This window comes from Oryx dammah, unplaced genomic scaffold (assembly GCF_014754425.2).
Source record: "Oryx dammah isolate SB20612 unplaced genomic scaffold, SCBI_Odam_1.1 HiC_scaffold_2, whole genome shotgun sequence".
NCBI lineage: Eukaryota > Metazoa > Chordata > Mammalia > Artiodactyla > Bovidae > Oryx > Oryx dammah.
In genome coordinates this window covers 97,440,498-97,464,477 of record NW_024070186.1, presented here as the reverse complement: position 1 = coordinate 97,464,477, position 23,980 = coordinate 97,440,498, and the positions used below count along the sequence as shown (strand labels likewise).

The 23,980-nt window shown below is 39.6% G+C and overlaps 1 protein-coding gene across 31 annotated transcripts in view; it reads right to left on the bottom strand.

The window, feature by feature from the left end:
- The window catches only part of ZBTB20 (zinc finger and BTB domain containing 20), an 838,376-nt gene that overhangs the window by 75,375 nt on the left and 739,021 nt on the right, over positions 1-23,980 (bottom strand). The gene's annotated exons all lie outside the window — the stretch shown is intronic.

Below are 23,980 nucleotides of genomic sequence, written 5' to 3'. Positions count from 1 at the left end.
TTCTCCACAACAGCATCTGAAGACATGGTTAATGAGCTCTGAAATTCATTCACAATGTCGCTAATCTTTTAGGAACCTTATAACCATTTCCATCATCATGGGAGAAAAACCTTGACAGAATTAGAACCTGTCATCATGATCTCCCTTCCTTCTAGCAATTCACCTTTTTTTTTTGGTATTGGAATAGTCAAAAGACTCCATGTTTTGAAATTCCATAGAAGACTTAACGATTGAATAATTTTCTCACATCTCTGTTTGCACTTTCGTAGTCTGGTTGCATTGATTTGTGTCTCATAAGTAGAGATTTCCTTTGTTGGTTACAAATCAATGCTATAGAACAAACCTGCCAGTGCATTCCCACTTCCCCATCCCCTCTTGCCCTTTGAAAAACAAAGGACAGTTTTCTTTGAAAAATTAATTTCATTGGTTGGTAATATATTTTTAAAAAAAGAGAGAGAAAGACCCAGAGGTTAAAAAAATGTCTGTGGGAAAAAGAGCTCCTCACTGCCTAGTGGGAGGGCAGCACTCTATCCTCCTGGTTTGCTTCCTTAATGCAATCATGGTCCTCACTTTCATACATCACAAGGCTGCCCAACACAGCACACAGTGAAGCCACAGTCAGCTATGATTTCCTGGCAGGAAAGAAACCAAAAGGCAGGACAAGTTGAAAGTATTCTGCCTTTATTCAAAGCTTCTAAGATGGGGCAAAAGGGAAGGTAATTTTTTTTTTTTTTTTTTTTGGCTAGGAGGGAAAAAGCACAGGCTTTCTTTAAGTGAATGTGAAAACTGAGTTCTGAAGATACCCCAGCACTTTTACCCCAAGTGGATAAGCACAAATAAAGAAGGACAAAGAAGTACTATCATCATTCTGAATGCTCTAGCCTGCACTTAGCTACAGGTGGAAAGCAAGCAGGCACGATTTGAATTACCTAGATTAAAAGAGCAATTTTCTATCCTCTTGTTTTTTCCCTTTTAAAAATAGCCAATCGATTTTGGCCTAGCTACTGCTGACTGTACTGGGTCCATTTTCATACACCACTGATTAAATGGTGTGCTCATGGCTCAAGGCACCCGAGCAGGAGCAGGCAGAAGCTGCTGAAGGAATGAGGATGGAGACCAGAGGCCACAGCGCAGAAAAGCCACAGGTTCACACTCACTGGGGCCTCACAAAGGCCATAATTACTAGCGCTGGACTGTTGATAGCACATTTTAGACTTGGACTAGCTGAATATAATTCTGGGAGTTTAAAGCCTGGAATTCATTTAGCTTTTTAAATTCTGACCTTAAGTATCAAAGGAAAAAAAAAATCAAAGTCCTTTTTTTTTTTTTTTTAAAGAAATATGGATAGGGAAAATACCCTGTCCTCAATTGTGATGACATCTGACATGAAGCTAGGAATCTGCTTCTCAGGAGCTAGCTTAATTTAACTGCTTTATGAAAAAGTTACATTTTCATCTGTTACGGAATTAGTCATCTACTCAAAGAGGATCCAGTTGCTTGGAGCCCTTGGTGGGTGAAACTGGATGGAAATGAAACAGAGAATACAGGACTTTTATTCAGGGTGACGCTATACTGAGATTCGTCGAGCAGTCCTCTGAAAAGAGAGACCTCTATTATCTCTGGAAAATAACCATCTTAGTTATGATGAGAAATCTTCAGAACTTAACGAGAATCTGTATGGCTGGGAAAATAAACTCAGTAGGGATTTTCTCAGATCATTCTTAGAGAGACTCAACATCTACAGAAGTGTCCTCAGAAAAAGACAAGTCCACCTGACTGCTGAGGCTGTAGCTCAACAGTGGATCTGAGGACATGGGGACTGGGTCTGGGAATTAGCAAAATCCATTTCTAAAAAGTCAACCTACTTTTTTCCCCCCACACCTACTGCTTCCTCTCTCCCTTCCCTCCCCCCCTTTTTTTCCCTCTCCCATTATTGTTTACTTAATTTGAAATCTGGCCTTACTGTGGACGGAACTGTATCCAGAGGTACTATTAAGATCAGAAATTTCAGGCAGAAAGATTTAATGAGGGGCTTAGGAGTTTTTGGAGAGGAATAGGAAATTATTTAGAGAGAAACGAGGGAAAAACTAAGAAGTTAAGTATCAGAATTAGCATGACCGCTGGAGACTAGCTTTTGCGAGACACAGAAGGTCTGCGCTCTCCAGAACAAAAACAAACAGGAAATAACAGGGCCAGAGCTGTCTCTCTCCCCCATACCTCCCTCCCAAGTAAACTTAGGGAAAACAAAACAAAACAGAAACGTGTTCAGATCAAAAAGTTTTCTTTCAAATGCTAGAAAGTGACCAAAGTAAAAGAAAAGAGAGTTGGTTCTAGAAGGTAAAATGTCAAAGGGACATCATATTTTGGGGAGAGGAGAAACTAGGGATCAAAGGTGCACACACAGTCCGGGGAAGAGTCAGAGTCTCTAGCTGATAAGGAAGGATGGAGCCAACAGGTGGCGAATTAGAAGGCTAGAGGAGAGAAAGGGCTTTGTTTCGGGCAGTCCACTTTCTGGAGGAGGGGTGGGGAATGTTGGGGAACATGACTCCTCCTGGGGTGCGGGGGAGGCAAGAGGCTGAGAGGAGGGAAGGGAAAGAACCAAACTAGGGAGTCGTCTGGGGGCACAGAGTCAGGTCAGGGCTCCTTCTGGATGATAAGAGACTCTGAGGACCTGGTTCTGAGGCTTAGAAAAAATGGTCGCTGGAACAGATGGCTACCTACAGGGTTAACAACACACTAAGTTCTTTCATTTCCAAACCTGATGCTGACGTCCTGCCTAGAGCAGCAAGCATATACACGCAAAACTTCAAAACTCCACCAAATGGGGGTTTGGGGCCAGAACGGGGGTGTGTGAAACATGCCACCTTCCTCATGCACACCCCAGGACAGCCCAGGGCTCCAGCAGGGAAATTGCCAGCGAAACCAGAGACTTCCAAGCCACCCCACAAAGATAAACCACCCCAGGTCCCCAGCGACTTCAGGCAGCAATGGGGACAGTTTCCATGTTCCAAAACTAATTCGACAGTAAGGAGTGTCTGTAAGAATAAAAGCGGGTGGGAGTGGAGGATGGAAATAAAAGGGGAAAAAAGTGTCCTTGTTGAAAGTTTTAAATTACAGGCTCAGTAAAAAACTGGCATTCCACCACATCCGGTCTAGTTACCAAATGGAAAAATAGGGTCATTAACATGTTTATTTGAATTACATTAGTCCTTCTCTTTCATATTTAATTTATTCTGCTAGAAAACACACACACACACACACACACACACACACACGCCTCTGCAGGCTAGTAAAAGGCAGGGGTGTAATGGATCAGGGAGCTAAAATGCAATGATCTTCGCCCATTATCTACCCTACTAAGGCTTTTCAGAGCTTACTAGAATCATTCGGGGATTCTGCCTCAGGAGCAGGGAATGGGTACGGAAAGAAGTAAGGCACAGATGCCACTGAGTTATTGAAATACTGAAGTACATTTGAACCAAGGAGTTGGCGTGGGATTTTAATAGAAACGAAGTTCAGGAAAAGAAGAAAAAGCTGGGATAGGTGACCTCTTCTCTGGACTGAATGTCCAGATGCAAGGTTGAGGCTAGGGCTCTTGAACAGTCTCCACCTGACAGGGACGGTGTAGAACACAGAGAAATCTCTGTGTTATTGGCATTCTGGGTACTAAAAGGTTAAGTCTTCATGATGAACTCATGAGTCTTGCTGTGGTCCAAAACAGTTCCGATCAACCTAAGTATAAGCAAGTCTAATGCAATACATTAAGGGGAAAATGAAATAAAGTATATTTTTAGGATGGTATCTAGAGATTACCTGGTTGTCACTGTAGTCTTGGCAAGACCAGCCCTTGCGCGACAAACTCATTACACTTGCACACACGATTTAATCAGTTTTGCTCATTTATAAAATGGGACCATGAACAGTTATCACAGAGTTGAGAGGAAGGAGTAGGACAATCTATGTAAAAGTGTTCTCCAAAGCACCGCACACATGTAAGACATTCTTATTTCCTGAAAGGCTGTGGTGCCACGTACAGGCCAAACCATGTGGCGAATATCCTTAGAAACGGAACTGGAAACAAAGCAGCCAATGCTCTGACTAAACTGAGGGAGACACGGATCCCCATCTCAGTGCTGACTGGTTGCATCGCTCGCTACCTGCAGGGGTTTCTCACCGGGAGGCTGACCTGGAGTTCACAGATTGCCTTCACAGTAGGCTGCCACCCACTCAGAATGAGTCATATAAAGTTCAGATCTTTGTGCTAGGATGCTAATGTAGAGGTAAGCAGGTTTAGGCTTCTCAGTTGCAGATTTCTGCTGGAGTTGTCAAAATGGTAGCCCCCTCCTTTCACTGTTAGTCAGCCCAACCTAGACTTTGTTCTGGGCCCACGAGTGCTCCAAGCTCAAAAGTTCCAGTTTCAGTGGAACAAAGTGGATAGATCTTAGGATCTCCAAATTGTGTAAAAATTTCAGCCTCTACCTTCCCATTTAGACAAGTTCCTCACTTTGCCACAGACAGAATCACATTTTCGGTTATGATTCTTCCTTTTGGTCCTGTTTGTTGGATATTTTGCCAGCTGCCTCTAAGCTGAACCTTGGCTCAAATACAACTGTGTTCACATTCAGGTCATGCTGGTTTGAGTCCAGAATGACTATACTTAGGATGTAATTTTGACCAAGGATGGGGAGAGTTAAATGACAACAACTCTGGTAAAGATAACGGTGGCCCATTTGTGGGACATTGTTTCTGGATGAAGCACTTTAATAAACAAACAAGCAAGCAAATAAATAGATAAAAATAAGAGGAAACTCAGAATCAACAGAAAAAAAGTCATAATATAAGATGAAGATTTCCATTTATAATGACCAAATCCAGGAAGGGACATATGTCTATAAAAACATGATAGGCCTGGGTAGTGTTTAGTATCTGTGATACAGACATTATCTTATTACTCTTTGAAAGAAACAATTTAAAGAAAAGTAAAAAATGCTTTATACAGCAGGCAGTAAGCTTATAAAATTCATTAAAGGTTGATGACAGAAATAGTATCATGAAGGCTTAGCTAAATTCATGGATAATAAGTCTATAGTGGTTTGTTCAGGCAAACTAGGATGTCTGGAGGAAAGCAACTCTAATCCTTGCAGTTAGCAAAGGACAACTGTGTCTTATATAACAATTCCCTGGGCCTGTGATCAGAAGGTGTGTGCTGAGCTGAAACGTCCATGGGCCCACCCAGTGGGGCTTTTCTCACAACCATATGCTCTTAAGAAACTGGGGGCAGTAGACAGGCTGAGGCCAGATGTGCCGCAAATTTTGCAACCTACAGCCACATGTGTGAGACTGCCCAAGACGTGCCTTTGTCTGTAGTAACTGCTATCATCTCCATGTTACAGATGACAGAACGAAGGACCAGAGAAGTTCAGAGAGGAACAGTGATTTAATAATGGTTACTCAGACCTGGGATGTGAATTCAGGATTATCTGCTTCCGAAGCTACGCTGCTCCACTGTTGCTGCTTTCTTCCCACTAACCTGATGCACTGACAGCTTACAAATGACCAGTGTCACTTGTTAAAGCTATATGAAGTCTTGTTCTTCATGTCCCTCCATATCTAAATTGTATGTGCAGTAGTTCCTTGCTAAGAAACATTCACAGCTTTACATTAAGATGACTCCGGGCCTCATTAGGAGGGAACAAAAAGAAGCAAGCAGATCATGGGAAGGTAAAGGCCTGTGGCTAGTAACATAGACAGCCACGTATTACTATACAGTACTCCTGATTATGATGTATACTAGCAGCAGTTCTTACTTCTCCATCAGTTTACCTAAGGATTCATTCTTAGTTATCCTAATCTTAACATATGTATTTCAATAAAAGTAACATCTAAGAAGGGTTATCATGGATGCTTCCTTGCCTTATTAATTCTAATAAAGACTGAGTTATCAAAGTGGAAGATGGAAAAATGCAAGAAGATCTGGGCGGCGGGGAGAAGCATGGTGAAGAGAAACAGAGGAATTAGAGAAAAGCCCACAGTTCACTTTCTCAGACTCTAGGCGATTTAGTCCTCATGAGCTTGGTTTCCTCCATATTTTGAAGAGTTTAAATTCAGTTGCAGAAGACTTTGTGATGTAAGACCGCTGCTAACCTAAAGGCTATGATAGATAATGCATTTTAGGAGGTTTCTGTCCCTTGTAAAAAAATAAGAAGCCTTTCAAAACTGTCTATGCCTTTGGATAAGTTGTGTCTTAATTTCTATCCTTGTAAAGTGGGGCTAGCTATTTTTTATTTTTTACATAGTCAGGATTTTTGTACACATTTGTAAGTGAACAGGAGCTACTTAGGTGTCTTATTAAAAATTCAGGTGAAAGTAGACTCACCTACGATTCTTTACCCAGAGTTCCCTTCCATTTTCTTTTTACATTCCTGTTCAATTTTTTCTGTTTTTTTTTTCTTTTTCCAGGATTTTAGCCACATGTATAATATATTTCTATAACTGAGAATTCATTGGTTTCACAAATATTCTCTAGGAGATAGACTACCCAACTAGTGACTATCACTTGCCAGTGAAAAATCAGTATGGTTTAATGTTATTTAGAAAGGATTGAAATAATTGTCTGAGTAGAAATTCTTTTATCATTTAAGAATAAGTTTTACCTAAAGACTTACTTTCCCTTAACACCAATTTGACAATCTCACCCCAAATATAGCCTGGGAATGTGGCATTACCAAACCTTGCAAAGTTATGTCATGATGCCAATGCTTAATTGAATTAAAGAAACTGGTAAGTACCCAAGAAAAACAGAATATGAGAAAAACGTCAGGAGTTATTGTCTAGACTCAGAAAAATGTCAGGGGATTATTGTCTAGGCTTCTCATTTTGTTAAAATATATACAATGGAATATTACTCAGTCACAAAAGGGAACAAAATTGTGTGGTTTGCAGACATGGATGGACCCAGAGACTGTGATACAGAGTGAAGTAAGTCAGAAAGAGAAAAACAAATATTGTATACTAATGAAAGTATGTGGACTCTAGAAAAATGGTACTAATGAACCTATGTGCAAAGCAGAAAAAGAGACACAGACATAGAAACAAATGTATGGACACCAAGGTGGGAAACGCGAGTGGGGTGACTTGGGAGACTGGGTTGACATACAATGTAAGAGCTGTGTGAATAGTTCCCAAGCACTCAACAACAACAACAAAAGACTCACAACATATTTTTTCCTTACTGATAAAATACCACTGAAGACTGGTTAGCTCAGCCTCCTTGAATTGAATCCTGACAATGTTAGGGTGTGGGACTGATCTCTGCTTGGCTCATGTCCTTTGACTTGGGGGAGGAGGAACACACAGTGGATAGTACATGAGAGTGAGGGCCAGCAGCCTTGAGCTCTGGTTCTGGCTCTTGATACTAATGAGTCGTGTTGAGTTGGGCAAAATGACTGAACTGTTTAGGCCCAAATGCCTTCATCTGTAAAGTGAAGGACTCCTTTCAAATCTAAACCTCTGATTTTGTCTGACTGGTTTTCTTGGTTAGAACCTGGTTTCAATGAGGTTAACATCACAAATTCAGTTCTCATGCAAGTAAGATGGCCCAGTACAGTGCTTCACACATACCACTTGCTCAATGAACATTTGTTCAAAGACTAAATTTTTTGGTATAGAGAAAAACTGTTTCATAGTTGAAGATTCTAATTTAGGTTAAAACAGAGAGCTGCCAAGAGAGACCATAGGGTTTAATACCAATGTATTTGAGCCCCTGTGCAAAATAATTCAAAACACAGGTCTCACTAATGTTGAGTCAGTGGTATTGCAATAGCTGGTTGTGGTCTAAGAACAAGGTCACCATATGCTACTCCTCAAATCAACAAAGAATCCTCTTCTCAATATGATCTTCCAAAAAGATATTGGTGCTAAAAGAATTCTCTGAACTTGAGATTATGGAATAGCTCATCAAATCCTCATGACAATCATGACGTATGAAAATCACAGATAAAGTTCTCTTCATGTTTCACATGGGAAAAGAGAAGCCTGCTTCCATTGTGGGTCACCTTAGTTGCAACAGGGGTGGGAAATAAGTTCACCTTTAATACTTTAAAGTTTGAACCACTACCTCTTTGTAAAATATTTGAGTTTAGGCTTTGCCCTTATATTGGATATCCAGTGATTCAGGTGGCAATATATGGCCCAATTTTGCTTCAGACAATGAGAATCGTGTCATAAAACAACATGTAAAATATAAATTAAATGAGACAATCTCAACCACGTGACCAGCATGATCAGATAAACCATAATTTGAATTTTTGGCAGTACTTGAAAAACTAACTAAAAAGAGGGACTGGAACCTTGGAAGATGAACTGAACATTAGCACAAGTTGCCTCGAATCATGAATGTTCTCGGATATGTTCGATCTGCTCCCAACATCTAGGGTTTTGTTTTGTTTTTGGCTGCATGACTGTGCAGTGCTTCCCTTTTTAGAGTCTGGCTACAGATGTGAAGGGGAAAACCCCATCACAGAGGACTGATGGAGCGCCTCTACTGGCTCACAGAGCAGACCTCTCAAGTCTCAGGTCTCCTGGGCTGGCTGGCAGTGACAAGTAAACACTGGTTTTATTTTAGCAGCTCTGTTGTAGTTCTGCAGGCAGCTGTCCTTACTGCACACAAGCAGTCCCTCTTTTCGGGGGGTTATAACTCAACCATCAAAATACCAAAATATGCTCTGGTTTGAAACTTGGTGTACAGAGTCCCAAGCCCCAGAATGACTGTGGTTTACTTCCAAATTTAAGAAAATATTGAATTTTGTAGGTTATTTGTTTACTGTTTTCAAATATGTTTGAAGAGTCTTTTAAACTTTCCATAGGAAAATGTACTAAAAAAGACACACCATTTTAGTACCTTTGGTAAGTCATTCTGAATTTCAGCACACCACTGAAAGGACCAAGTGGTAGGAAAGAAAAGAATTTATTTATTTTCTTACCAAATACAGATGTTTTGACCACTTGGGTTCTCATCAGTGTTCAAAATATTGGTGTGTTGTAACACAATAAAATAAAATAAAAGGCATTAAACTCCTTTGTTTCATTCCTTTCAGTGATGTGCAGAATGGATTAATGAGTTCTTGTGTTGGCCCTTGTATAACTCAAAAACTCATTTCAACTTAAATAAATTAAGTAAGTAATTAGTTCATAATATGGCCTAATCACCTCTGGTATTTTGAAACAAACAAAAACACAAAAATGGCTGTTGCACATTTGCACTTAATTACTTCCATATAAAATACCCATGTAGATTTTATTATAGGTGACAAACACTACAAACCCAAGCTTTGTTTGCAACAGAAAACCTGGGCTAAGGTATTGTGTAGATTCTGTGCCCTTCCCTGCTATTTTCCTAAAGAAAGACTGTCTGTGAACCCACATTCCTGCTCTCTTAATTGGCAAAGGAAAGCACTTTATTTCAAGAACTCTGGAGAATAGGTTACTTCCTACCGAGGCTCAAAGGATGTTAATAAAAAAAATAGTATCATTTCTAGAATTTATGCAATGTTCACTTTTTGCTCTTGGAGTCTGAGCAGTTCTTGTTTGCATACATGTCTATCTAGGGATTGCTCTTGGTGATCAGGACAGCCTTATGGAAATCTTTCCAGATGAATACACCCAATAGAGCAAAAAATCTTGCAATGTCTCTAATGTAAAGGAAGAAAGGACTTTTAACAACTGTGTAATTGTGAGTTTTAGCCTTAAAGGAACTCTCTTGGCTCAGCTTTCTTCCACCCTCCCCCTCAGATACTTAATAATCAAAGTATATGCCAAGAAACTAATGATGCAAACCAGAGTATCGCAATGAACCTGGACCTCTTTCCCACTGTGCAGTGCGCATAGTATGACCAAGACTGGACCCAGAAAGTCAAGGAAAGAAAATAGGCAAGCCAACGTGGTCTGTCCGAAGGTGCTGTTACCCTGGGTAGATTCGCAGATCTGTTTCCAATCCTCTATAAATGGCTATAGAGAGGCTGAAGCTTTTAAGCTAATCTAACAACCAGCTACAAAAGGAAGAAAGAGCAAACCTTCTCTAGTAAACACCCAGGTCATTTTCTTAGCATGAATACACTGCGGTGTCAGACGCACACCTCACTGTTCTTTGGATGATACATTTATAACACCTTTTGAGTTCTTAAACAGAAATCAAAGCACAAACAAAAATTTCCCCAAGCTGTGACAGCTTTATGTATTTCACTCACTTTAGAATTTAGACCCACCTTTTTTTTTTGAGGTGGTGGGTAGGATGTTTGGCCTGGGAGAGCTCCTCCTTTAAAAGCTTTCTGACTCATGCAAATCCATTTAATTCAGAGCTGCAACCCTTGTCAGTTGTGAATGTCTCTTCACTTAGTGATGCCTGACACATAGTAGGAACTCCATAAACACTTGCTTTCCAGGATTGAACTAGCTTTAATGCAAAGGAAAAGAGAGTACATAATAGAGTTCTAAATGAGCTTACAGGAGGACTGATAGATCTCGAGGACATTAAAAAAAAAAATTCAAGCCGTGAAAACAGTTGGGGTTTGATACAGTTTCCCAAGGGAAGTAGTGGAAGTTTCATTACTCAGGGCATTTAAAATGAGAGTAGACAAAACACTAGTGGGGTATGTTGAAATAAAATATGCGAAGTCCGTCTGTGAATTAGTGTTTACTTTCAATATAATTATAAGTGAAGCAACACTGTAATGAGAATTTTTCATACACGGGAACGCTATGGCTACTATGTTGCTACATCGACCATATGGTGCACATACTGGTTGGTGTGGATGTGTATCCCTACTGCCCTCTAGTGGATGAAATGTAAGACCTACCTGATCAGACCAATCTAGCAAGCTATGGCCCGGGGATATATCAATCCTTAATCATTTAGGGTAGAAAGAAAATAGCTGTGTTGATGCATTTTCCATCAAATTATAAAATTGAAGGGCATTAAAAACAACAGAGTCAAACTCTGTAATTAAGACTGCCATTTAATGTTTGTTCGCACACGGTATTCATTTCTGTGTATCCCTGCCAAAGATCCATTGTGTAATGTTGTCCTCACATGACATTAAAAACACCAGTTCCCTGGAAAATGTAAAAAAGAAATCGTGCTGCCTTGAAATACATGGAGTTTACTTTTGGAAACAGAAAATTAATACAGACACAGTACAATAATTTGAAACACAAATAACGGCTAGAAGAAAACTTGAAAATCGGGACTACTCTTTAAATCTGAGCAAGCATATTAGCAAGCAATGGGTGTGCTGGCTGATATTCAGAAGAGGGCAGGGAAAACAGGCTTCAGAACAGGGAAGCTGGTTTAAAAAGTACTGACTAAACACACTCTTACCCAGAGTAATGGGACAGGAAAATAAGTCAAAATATACATTTGGTGCTGTGAGTACATTTTAAATGCTATGGTATTTAAGTTGCTTTTCAGATGTAGAATCCAGATACTCTATGCACTAAAGAAATATATGGCTCTGTATAGTTTCTTAGTGTTTTGGCATTAAGACAAGGGGCAAATCTGAAGGCAGTTCTCCTTGTATAATATTAACTGCTTTAAAGAATTTATTCTTTAATCAATAAACTTTAGTTTCAAACATAGCATGTAAAATCATCCTTTTAACATACTGAGAGGGAACAACTGTAAAATCTGAGTTGCAAAAACAACTGAAATACCAGGTAGAATAAATGAAATCAGAATGAAGAGAAACATATGCCATGCATGTTGAGTGTAGAGGGCCAATGGCCATTACTACAAATGGCAGGTGGGTGTGAAATGGACCAATTCTGTAAATACCATAAATTATTAGAAGCTGGTGGTGATGTGGATGGTGTAGATAGGTGGACATATGAGAGGAGGGGGGTCTGGATGGGCATGAAGCCAGATTATTCCCTTTGAAGGAGTGACAGCTTTCACAGCACCTGATTTGGTAGAGGAGTGAAGGCTTAGCAATCAAGGGTAGATTCCAGAGGACTTCTTGTCAACTTCAAAAAAGCAACAGACCTACCTAGATCAGGACTTCCCTAGTGGTTCAGTGGTAAAGAATCTGTCTGCAGTGTGGGAGACCAAGGTTCAATCCCTGGGTCAGGAAGATACCCTGGAGAAGGAAATGGCAACCCACTGCAATATTCTTGCTTGGAAAATTCCAGACACAGGAGCCTGGTGGGCTGCAGTCTATGGGGTCTCAAAGAGTCAGACATGACTGAGCATGCAGGCATGTATCTACCTAAACCAAGGTGGAAAACATGAAATCTCTCATACCCTGACTGACCCAGAAGAAAATCTGGCCCAATAAATATCCTAGAAACTTGGTTTTCACCTCAACTAGATTTGTGGTTGCTGTTGCTTAGTTGCTAAATCACGTCTGACTCTTATGATTTTATGGACTGTATCCCACTAGGCTCCTCTGTCCATGGGATTTCCCAGGCAAGAACACTGGAATGGGTTGCTATTTCCTTCTCCAGGGGATCTTCCTGACCCAAGGAACCCATGTCTCTTGCATTGGCAGGCAGATTCTTTACCACTGAGCCATCAGGGAAGCTCAACTAGATTTACTGTACAGCAATTAGCATCCCTATAGACAGATGACTGGAAACCCCAGGAGAGTTTGGGGTAAGCAGTATGGGGCCACAGGGAAGTAATCCAGCCAATTTCCTATTTAGCACCACGGACAGAGCTGTCAGCAGAAAGGAACATCCTTGAAGTTCTCCTTGGAGTTAAAGAAATAATGAAATCAGTGCTGCATTTAAAGATGCTTCTTATCCCCAGTATAACTGGCTTGTGGGATTGTATTGGAATGCATTCTGTGGCTTCCCCACAGTGCAGCCATTGGAGATGGAAAGACCAGCTCTGAGTAAACCTGTGGGCATGGAGGAAGGAAAGGTCGATATCAGAGAATGATGCCTCCTTGACCTTTCTGTCACTTTTGGTTTTTGAAAAATCATAGAACCCTGAGGAATATTGTATCCAGGCCTTCCCAGGATGAGATGAGTCCACATGTATTTCAGCCTTAGGATCTCTAGGGCACAGAAATTACTATGGGGCGGAACTAAGGGAAGAGACTAAATAGAAACAACCTTTAAAGAAAGTCAAGTACCTCTATTCCATCTCCTGTTATAGCAGATCACAAATCAGACGACCCTCTTTTTTCTCTTAGTTCTGGTCTTTACAGGGTGAAAAGCACTATTTAGTTCTATAGCTGAATAACAGAATCTGGGAAATTAATATCATCTCTGTTACACCTGAGCAGTGAGTGGGTCTCCTTTTCTGCCCTGCTGAAGCTTGACACAGAGACCTAGTTTAGTGAAAGAAAGCATCCTGGCATGACTTATCGGACATTAAATCTTACTGTCACTTGCTGAAAATTTGGTCTAAGCTTTTCCCACTTGATTAACAAAAAACTTATCATTTCTTAAAGAACCTGATTGCAGGGAACTTCTGGGTTTCAGTTTTAGTCATTTTTTAAAGGATTTTAAGGGTTTTCTTTGATTACTATTATTTCCTAGGCCTTTATGTCCACAAAGGAGTTTAGGGCCGTAAAGGTAGTTGAAACCAGGAATTTCTGGCAGCTCACTACACATGTTCACCAAATGGTAAAGTCCTCACATGAAATCCCAGCAAGACAAGATAAACTCTGTCTGCCCAGCAGCCTTTCACAGGCATTAAGGGTAAGAGAGAAGGTAAGTAATTCACTATGCGTCCCCATTTCTATAATGGGGAAGGATGTCTTGATACATTTACAATACTCCTCTGGGGATATTTCATCAGTTATACCTAAACTCTAATGGACAATAATTGATTTGAACTTTCCACTTAGCACAGAGCTGTAAACAGCTTCACTGCAGACGGCAGCAATGAGCCGACGTTTTGTAAAGTGGAGAGAGATTCAGAAAACTTTTGTACTGGGTCAGGCTGTAGCCTAACAGCTTTTGCATCCAGGGAAGAAACAGTTTGTCCTCCTGGTTTTAATAGCTGGGCTAATTGAGCTTCAAGCCTTCAGTAGGTATAGGTTATCTGTTGAAGGCATTTCATTTTAACCCCTCACTATTATGATGGGTTTATAACTCAGCCATGAAAATGCATTCCTGATTTAGGCATACCTCAGGACATACTCCAAAACATGGCTTTCAGAATGCGAATTTCCTGATGAAGGAAAAAAGACATTAAAATCATTTTAAGGCTAGAGTTGTTTTTTTTTTTTTTCTTTCCCCCAGCTCTCTTTGCTTGTTAAACCTCTGAGGGAACACACTCCCTTTCCTCAGTGTCCCTCATCTGGTTGGCATCATCTGCCTCTTCCTCTCCCTCCCTCAAATCCTAATTTTGCTTCCGGCTGTACCCTAGTGCAGTCTCCCACAGAATGAGCCCGAGGCCTCGTCTGCTGCTGGCACTGGCCGAGTACAAGGGTACCTCAGTGTCCCAGCTGTTTCTGCAGCCCCTCCCTCGCTCTGCTGAACACAGAAGGAAACCAAATCTGAGGGATTCTTTATTCTATTTAAATCCATTTTTCTCTCTCCCTCAGGCATGACAGCAGGATAAAAAAATAAAGGAATGAAAGACAAACTCCCATTTTGCTTAGACCACTGCCTCTTTTGCTCGAACTGTAGCTTTCTTACCTTGTCCTGCAAGTTCTCTAGATGGGGTTCACAGCGCACCTGGCTGCTGCTCTGAGACAGCAAAGAGCAGAGACCCACTTGGAATTGTTGCTGCTGCTTCTCTGGTGTCATCACGGCAGGACCTTCTATAAGCACCAGTTATAGTTTTCTGAAAGCAACTTTGGCCTGCTGTGTGAGGAATACACAGCAAGAAGGTACATTCATGAATGTAATGCTACCTGTTATTACTTGCCTTATGTGAGTTTGACACAGAATATGAATTTTCTGGTAATTCGACTGATGAGATTATCAGAGCAAAAACACCTCATTGTTAGAAAACAGATTTACCCTCCACCCTCAAGTGTAGCTCCCTTTCTAGAAATCTACAGGAAAAACAAGATACAATCAGACATTTTGTAAGATGTCTAGGTTCTGAAATGGGATTAAAATCAAACTAAACATAACTTGCTCCACTTGGCCTTGAAAAAAACAGTCTGTGAATTCTGAACATCAAACCTAGATCTGGTTTTGATTCTCATTGAATGTATAGGTAACACTAAGTGGAGAGAAGCATAGCCGTATATTTATATTCATTCACATTCATGTATATTCATTTGCTGATGAGATGAATGAAATTACATAATAATATATATAATAATATAACGCTAGACAGAAAGCCGTTACGTATTTAAGGTTAGTCACATTTAGAGTGTCATGACCAATGACTGATAATAGTCAAAGGTCAATGCACTGTTTTCACTTCTTGGGTAGGCTACAACATGGAAATGACACCTGCTACTTATTGGCTTTTGCTCTAACCAAGCTCTACTCTAAGCAAGCCCTTTTCTTCCACAGTCAAAGGGAAACATTTCAATATTTGACCTTTGAATCAAATTTGGCATCCTCAAATTTGGTTTTACCAATGTTTAAAATTCACCTAGGATTCAGTTGAGTCACCAAGACCCTTTTTTCAGCAATAAGCTTCCATGGAACACTCTTTAATCAGAAAATTTCATACAATGGCACCCTGTGATTTCAATTTATTTTCTCAACAATCAATACGTTAACAATTATAAGTCTGTGGGTATTTATATTGCAGACCATCACTGTATCAGGTTCTGCTCTCATAAATTTTGCTAAGCATAAAATGTGCTTTAAAAATAAAATGACAAAAGTTAACAAAGAGGTGGATAACTTAAATTCACTTTGTCTTTTATATCAACCTTGGGATTCAGAGTTCCATAATTAATGGAGATGGAAAAAGCTTAAAGAGAGTTCAGGGCAAAGGTCAAAGAACTCTCCCTCCTTCCTTGCCTCAAATGTTTTAAGAGGTGATTTGAAGAGGACCAAAACTGCAACTAGATGTTGAACAACCATCAGCAGGAAGATAGTGGAACCCATCAAAAACAGATAGCCCACATCCAAGGACATAGGAGAGGCCACAGTAAAATGATAGGAGGAGAACAATTACAATAAAATCAAGCCCTGCTGGGTGGGAAAACAGGAGAAAAATAATACCAAAGAAGTTCTCACACTGTTGTGAAGGTTCTAGGCCCCACATCAGGCTCCCAGCCTGGAATTTGGCCAAGAAACTGGGAATCCCCAGGGAATCTGACTTTGAAGGTCAGCGGGATTTGATTACAGAGCTTCCATAGGACTAGGGGTAACAGACTTTTGGAGGGCATGAACAAAATCTTGTGCAAACCAGGACCCAGGGTAAAGGAGCAGTGACCCCACAGGAGACTGAGCCAGAGCTACCTGTGAGTGTTTGAGGATCTCCTGCAGAAGTATGGGTTAGCAGTGGCCTGCCACAGGGATAGGGAGCACTGACGGTATCAGTCCTGGGAGTTGCATTGTGGCATGAGCCCTCTTGGAGGTCACCAATAGCCCTACTATAGGAACCTATCGACTCCAGGACTGGGTGCCTCTGGCCAAACAACTAACAGGGAGAGAGCACAGTCCCATCCATCAGCAGACATTTGGATTAAAGTTTTACTGAGAACAGCCCTGCCCATCAGAGCAAGACCCAGTTGCCCCCACAGCCAGTCTCTACCATCAGGAAGCTTGCACGTGCCTCTTATCCTCATCCACAAGAGGGCAGAAAGAAGAAATAAGAACTGAAATCCCATCAGCCTCTAGAACTAATATCACAATCACAGAAAGCTACCCAAAATGAAAAGAAATAAGATTATGTCCCAGATGAAGGAACAAGATAAATCTCCAGAAAAACAACTAAATGAAATGGAGATAGGCAACCTCCCAGAAAAAAACAAAAAAATCAGAATAATGATAGTGAAGATAATTCAGGATCTCAGAAAAAGAATGGAGGCAAACATTAAGAAGATGCAAGAAATATCTACCAAGGACCTAGAAGAACTAAAGAACAAACAGACAGAAATGAACAATACACTAAAAGGAATCAGTATCAGAATAACTGAGGCAGAAGAACAGATAAGTGACCTGGAAGATTGAATGATAGATATCAGTGCTGCAAAACAGAATATAGAAAAAAGAATGAAAAAAATTAAGACAGCCTAACAGACCTCTGGAACAACATTAAATGCACCAATGTTCACGTTATAGGGGTCCCAGAAGAAGAAGAAGAGAGAGAGAATGGACCCGAGGAAATATTTGAAGAGATAATAGTTGAAAACTCCCCTAACATGGGAAAGGAAATAGTCAACCATGTCCAGGAAGCACATAGAGTCCCAGGCAGGATAAATCCAATGAGGAACACACCATGACACATTGCAATCAAACTGACAAAGATTAAGGACAAAGATGAATTATTAAAAGCAACAAGGGAAAAAAGACAAGTACCATATAATGGAAAATCCATAAGGTTACCAGCCAATTTTTCAACAGAAAACCCTACAAGCCAGAAGGCAATGGCACAATATTCCAAGTGATGAAAGGAAAGAACCTAGAACCAAGAATACTCTACCCAACAAGACTCTCATTCAGATTTGATGGAGAAATCACAAGTTTTCCAGACAAGCAAAAGTTAAGAGAATTCAGCACCACGAAACCAGTTTTACAACAAACGCTAAAGGAACTTCTCTAGGCAGGAAACACAAGAGAAGGAAAAAATCTACAAAAAGTAAACCCAAAACAATTAACAAAATGGTAATAGGATCATATATGTTGATAATTAGCTTAAATGGAAATGGATTAAATGTACCAACCAAAAGACACAGACTGGCTGAGTGGATAGAAAAACAAGATCCATATATATGTTGTCTTCAAGAGACTACTTCATACCTAGGGACACTGACAGTGTCCTAATTTCAGTCAAAATTAAGGGGATGAAGGAAATACTGAAGGAAATACTGAAGAAGGTATTTCACACAAATGGAAATCATAAGAAAGCTGGAGTAGCAATACTCATATCAGACAAAATAGACTTTAAAATAAAGACTGTTATAAGAGACAAAGAAGGACATTACATAATTATCAAAGGTTCAATCCAAGAAGAAGATATAACAATTATAAATACACATGCACCCAATATAGGATCACCTCAATATGTAACGCAAATACTAAAAAACATAAAGGGAGGAATTGACAGAAATGCAATAACAGTGGGAGGCTTTAATACCTCACTTTCATCAATGGACAGATCATCCAGATAGAAAATCAGTAAGGAAATGCAGGCCTTAAATGATGCTTTAGATGAGCTGGGCCTAACTGATACTTATAGAACATTTTATTCAGAAGCAACCAATCCTAGCAATTCTCTAGGATTGATCACATGCTGGGCACAAAGTAAGGCTTGGTAAATTTAAGAAAATCAAAATAATATCAAGCATCTTTTCTGATCACACTATGAGATTAGAAATAAACTACAAGAAGAAAACTGTAAGAAACACAAACATGTGGCAGCTAAACAATACGCTACTAAACAACCATTGGATCACTGATAAATGAGAGAAGAAGTAAAAAAATATGTAGAGACAAATGGAAATGAAAGCACAATGGTCCAAAACTTATGGCATACAGCAAAAGCACTTCTAAGAGGGAAGTTTATAGCAATACAGTCTTACCTCAAGAAACAAGAAAAATCGCAAATAAACAACCTAACCTCATATCTAAAACAACCAGAGAAAGAAGAACAAACAAAACCTAAAGTTAGTATAAGGAAGGAAATCATAAAAATCAGAGCAGAAATAAGTGAAACAGAGACAAAGAAAACAATTGCAAACATCAATGAAACTAAAAGCTGGTTCTTTGAAAAGATAAACAAGAGTGATAAACCTTTAGCCAGACTCATCAAGAAAAAAAGGGGGAGGATTCAAATCAGTAAAATTAGAACTAAAAAAAGGAGAAGTTACAACTGACTTCACAGAAATACCAAGAATCATATGAGATTACTATGAACAACTGAATGCCAATAAAATGGACAACCTGGAAGAAATGGACAATTTCTTAGCAAGGTACAGTCTCCCTAGACTGAAACAGGAAGAAAGAGAAAATATGAACAGACCATAAGCACTGAATCATAACTACTGAGATTGAATCCATGATTAAAAACTTCCCAACAAACAAAATTCCAGGGCCCGATGGCTTCACAGGTTAATTTTATCAAACATTTGAAGAAGAGTTAACACCTATCCTTCTGAAGTAGTTCCAACAAATCGCAGAGGAAGGAAAACTTGCCAAGTCATTTCATGAGGACACCATTACCCTGATACCAAAACCAGACAAAGATACCACAAAAAAAGAAAATTACAGGCCTATACCACTGATGACCATAGATGCAAAAATCCTCAACAAAGTACTAGCAATCCATATCCAACAATACATTAAAAAGATCATACACCATGATCAACTAGGATTCATCCTGGGGATGCAAGGATTTTTTAATATCTGCAAATCAATCAATGTGAACACTGTATCAACAAATTGAAGAATAAAACCCATATAATTATTTATAGATGCAGAAAAGGCTTTTGACAAAATTCAGCACCCATTTATGATGAAAACTCTTCACAAAGTGGGCATAGAGGGTACATACCTCAATATAATAAAGGCCATATATGACAAACCTACAGCTAGCATCATACTTAATGGCAAAAATCTGAAAGCATCCCCTTTAACATAGAAACAAGACAGGATGCACACTTTCACCATTTTTATTCAACATAGTTTTGGAAGTTCTAGCTACAGCAATCAGAGAAGAAAAATAAGTAAAGGGAATAGAAATTGGAAAACAAGAAGTTAAACTGTCACTGTTTGCAGATAACATGATGTACTATACACAGAGGATCCTGAAGATGCTAACAGAAAACTACTAGAACTCATCAGTGAATTTGGAAAAGTTGCAGGTTACAAAATTAATATACAGAAATCTGTTGCATTTCAATACACTAACAATGAAATATCAGAAAGAGAAATTCAAGAAGCAATACCATTTACCATTGCATCAAAAAGAATAAAATACCTGGGAATAAACCTACCTAAGGAGACAAAAGACCTGTACTCTGAAAACTAAGATGCTGATGAAAGAAATCGAAGAAGATATAAACAGATGGAAAGATATGCCATGTTCATGGATTGGAAGAATCAATACTGTCAAAATGACTATGCTACCCAAGCCAATCTACAGATTCAGTGCCATCTTTATCAAATTACCAATGGATTTTTCACAGAATTAGAACAAAAAGTCTCAAAATTTGTATCAGTTCAGTTTAGTTCAGTTGCTCAGTCATGTCCGACTCTTCAGGACCCCATGAACTGCAGCACACCAGGCCTCCCTGTCCATCACCAACTCCTGGAGCTCACCCAAGCTCATGTCCATTGAGTCGGTGATGCCATCCAACCATCTCATCCTCTGTCGTCCCCTCCTCCTCCTGCCCTCAATCTTTCCCAGCATCAGGGTCTTTTCAAATGAGTCAGCTCTTTGCATCAGGTGGCCAAAGTATTGGAGTTTCAGCTTCAACATCAGTCCTTCCAATGAATACCTAGGACTGATTTCCTTTAGGATGGACTGTTTGGATCTCCTTGCAGTCCAAGGGACTCTCAAGAGTCTTCTCCAACACCACAGTTCAAAAGCATCAATTCTTCGGCGTTCAGCTTTCTTTATAGTCCAACTCTCACATTCATGACCACTGGAAAAACCACAGCCTTGACTAGATGGACCTTTGTTGGCAAAGTAATGTCTCTGTTTTTTAATATGCTATCTAGATTGGTCATAACTTTCCTTCCAAGGAGTAAGTGTCTTTTAACTTCATGGCTGCAATCACCATCTTCAGTGATTTTGGAGCCCCCCCAAAATAAAGTCAGCCACTGTTTCCACTGTTTCCCCATCTATTTGCCATGAAGTGATGGGACTGGATGTCATGATCTTCATTTTCTGAATGTTGAGCTTTAAGCCAACTTTTTCACTCTCCTTTTTCACTTTCATCAAGAGGCTCCTTAGTTCTTCACTTTTTGCCATAAGGATGGTGTCATCTGCATATCTGAGGTTACTGATATTTCCTCCAGCAATCTTGATTCCAGCTTGTGCTTCATCCAGCCCAGCATTTCTCATGGAGACACAAAAAAACCCTGAATAGCCAAAGCAATCTTGAAAAAAAAAATGGAGCTGGAGGAATCAGGCTCCCTGATATCAGACTATACTACAAAGCTACAGCATTTAAAACAGTATGGTGCTAGCACAAAAATGGAAATATAGATCAATGGGACAGAAGAGAAAATCCAGAAATAAACCCATGCACCCATAGTCACTTAAGCTATGACAAAAGAGGTAAGACTACACAATGTTGGAATGACAGTCTCTTCAACAAATAGTCCTGGGAAAACTGGACAGCCACATGTAAAAGAATGAAACTAGACCATTCCTTAACCCCATACACAAAGATGAGCTCAAAATGGATTAGAGACCTAAATGTTAGACTGGTCACTACAAAACTCTTAGAGGAAAACATAGGCAGAACACTCCCTGACATAAATCACAGCAAAATCTTTTTTAATCCATCTCCCAGAATAATGGAAATAAAAGCAAAAGTAAACAAATGGGCCCTACTTAAACTCAAAAACTTTTGCACAGCAAAGGAAACAATAAACAGAATAAAAAGACAACCCACAGATTTGAAGAAAATATTGGCAAATGATGTGACTGACAAGAGATTAGTCTCCAAAATTTATAAACAGCTTATAACACTTAATAGCATCTAAACAAACAACCCACTCAAGAAATGGGCAGAAGAGCTGAACAGACATTTCTCTAAAGAGGACATACAGATGGCCAATAAGCACATGAAAAGATGTTCAAATTTGCTAGTTATTAGAGAAATGCAAATCAAAACTACAATAAGATATCACCTCACACTGGTCAGTATGCTGCTGCTGCTGCTGCTAAGTCGCTTCAGTCGTGTCCAACTCTGTGCGACCCCATAGACTGCAGCCCACTAGGCTCCTCTGTCCCTGGGATTCTCCAGGCAAGAACACTGGAGTGGGTTGCTATTTCCTTCTCCAATGCATGAGAGTGAAAAGTGAAAGTGAAGTCGCTCAGTCGTGCCTGACTCTTCGCGTCTCCATGGACTGCAGCCTACCAGGCTCCTCCATCCATGGGAATTTCCAGGCAAGAGTACTGGAGTGGGCTGCCATTGCCTTCTCCAACTGGTCAGTATGGCTATCATCAAAAAATCCATGAACAACAAATACTGGAGAGGGTGTGGAGAGTAGGACACCTCCTGAACTGTTGGTGGGGATGTAAATTGGTTCATGCACTATGGAGAACAATATGGAGGTTTCTTAAAAAACTAAAAATAGAGCTACCATATGACGCTGCAATCCCACTCCTGGGCATATATCCAGAGAAAAACATGGCCTGAAAAGATACATGCTCCCCAATGTTCATTGAGCACTCTTTATGATGGCCAAGACATGGAAACAACCTAAATGTCCATTGACAGAGGAAAAGATAAAGATGTCGTGTGTGTATATATATATATATAATGGTGTATATATATATATATATATACATATATATATAATGGAATATTACCCAGTCATTAAAAAGAATAAAATAAGGCCATTTGCAACAATATGGATGGACCTAGAGAGTGTCTTACTGAGTGAAGTAAGCCAGACAGAGAAGGAGAAATATCATATGACATCCCTTATATGTGGAATCTAAAAAGAAATGATACAAATGAACATACTTACAAAACAGAAAGAGACTCACAGACTTAGAAAATGAACTCATGGTTGCCGGAGGAAGGCATAGCTGAGGTCTTTGGGAAGGTCATGTACACACTGCTATAGTGAAGATGGAAAACCAGCAAAAACCTACTGAATAGCACCTGGAATTCTGCTCAATGTTATGTGCCAGCCTGGATGGGAGAGGGGTTTGGGGGAGAATGGAAACATGTATATGTATGGCTGAGCCCCTTCTCTGTTCACCTGAAACTATCACAACATTGTTAATTGGCTATACCCCAATAGAAAATGTTTTTGGTATTAAAAAAATTAAATTAAAAAAAGTGATTAAATTTTAAAAAGAAGTGATTTGATAATGGTTTTCAGCAAGATGTATTAATAGATGTTCTTCATCCATAATTCAGATCAAACATTTAAAAGGGGGGTTTAAGAAACATCAGGGATTTAGTTTATTTATAATATTCTGATATATTTCAGGGGCTATTAAATCCTCATATGAAGTACTGTGATGTTCTATTATAAGTTTTATAATAGGTTTCCTAGCTAGAAGGCAGGGTAGGTAAACCAAATGAGTCTTGGACTTTAGCTTTTTAAAAAAGTTAAGAGTGAGTTATAGAGCTTATCTTGAAATACTCTTTCACAAAAAGCATATGTGTAATATGAGGACTGGCACTCCCTCTCCATGCCAAGTTGACTGCTATCTCAGGGAACCAATCTCATTTGAAATGTCTGATCCAGGTATTGATTAAGTCCTTATAAATGCTTGGCAGAGGTCATGGAAGCAGATACAATACCTATAAAGCAAATAAGAAATGTATTTCCTTGTTTGCTTTTAAAAATGATATTTACTGATTTTTTTCATTATAGTATTCAGCTGTATGCAGTCATATTATAATTGTCATAACCTTACTTCAGGGACACATCTTTTAAAACAATGTATTATTCAGCAACCTTCAGTAAACATGCAATTTAGGAGTGGAAAAGATGCGCACAGAGACAAGTAATCATAGATACAAAGCATGGCGAATTTCTGTGCCATGCACTTCACACCCCAACTCATCTCGCAGGGAAACTACAGAAGGGGCAGAACCATTTCTATTATGATAATTCACAAAGGGAGGCCATATAGATATGCATGCAAGTCTCTCCCCACCTCTCCATTTACATGCCAGGATTTCAACTCTGCGACACTGAG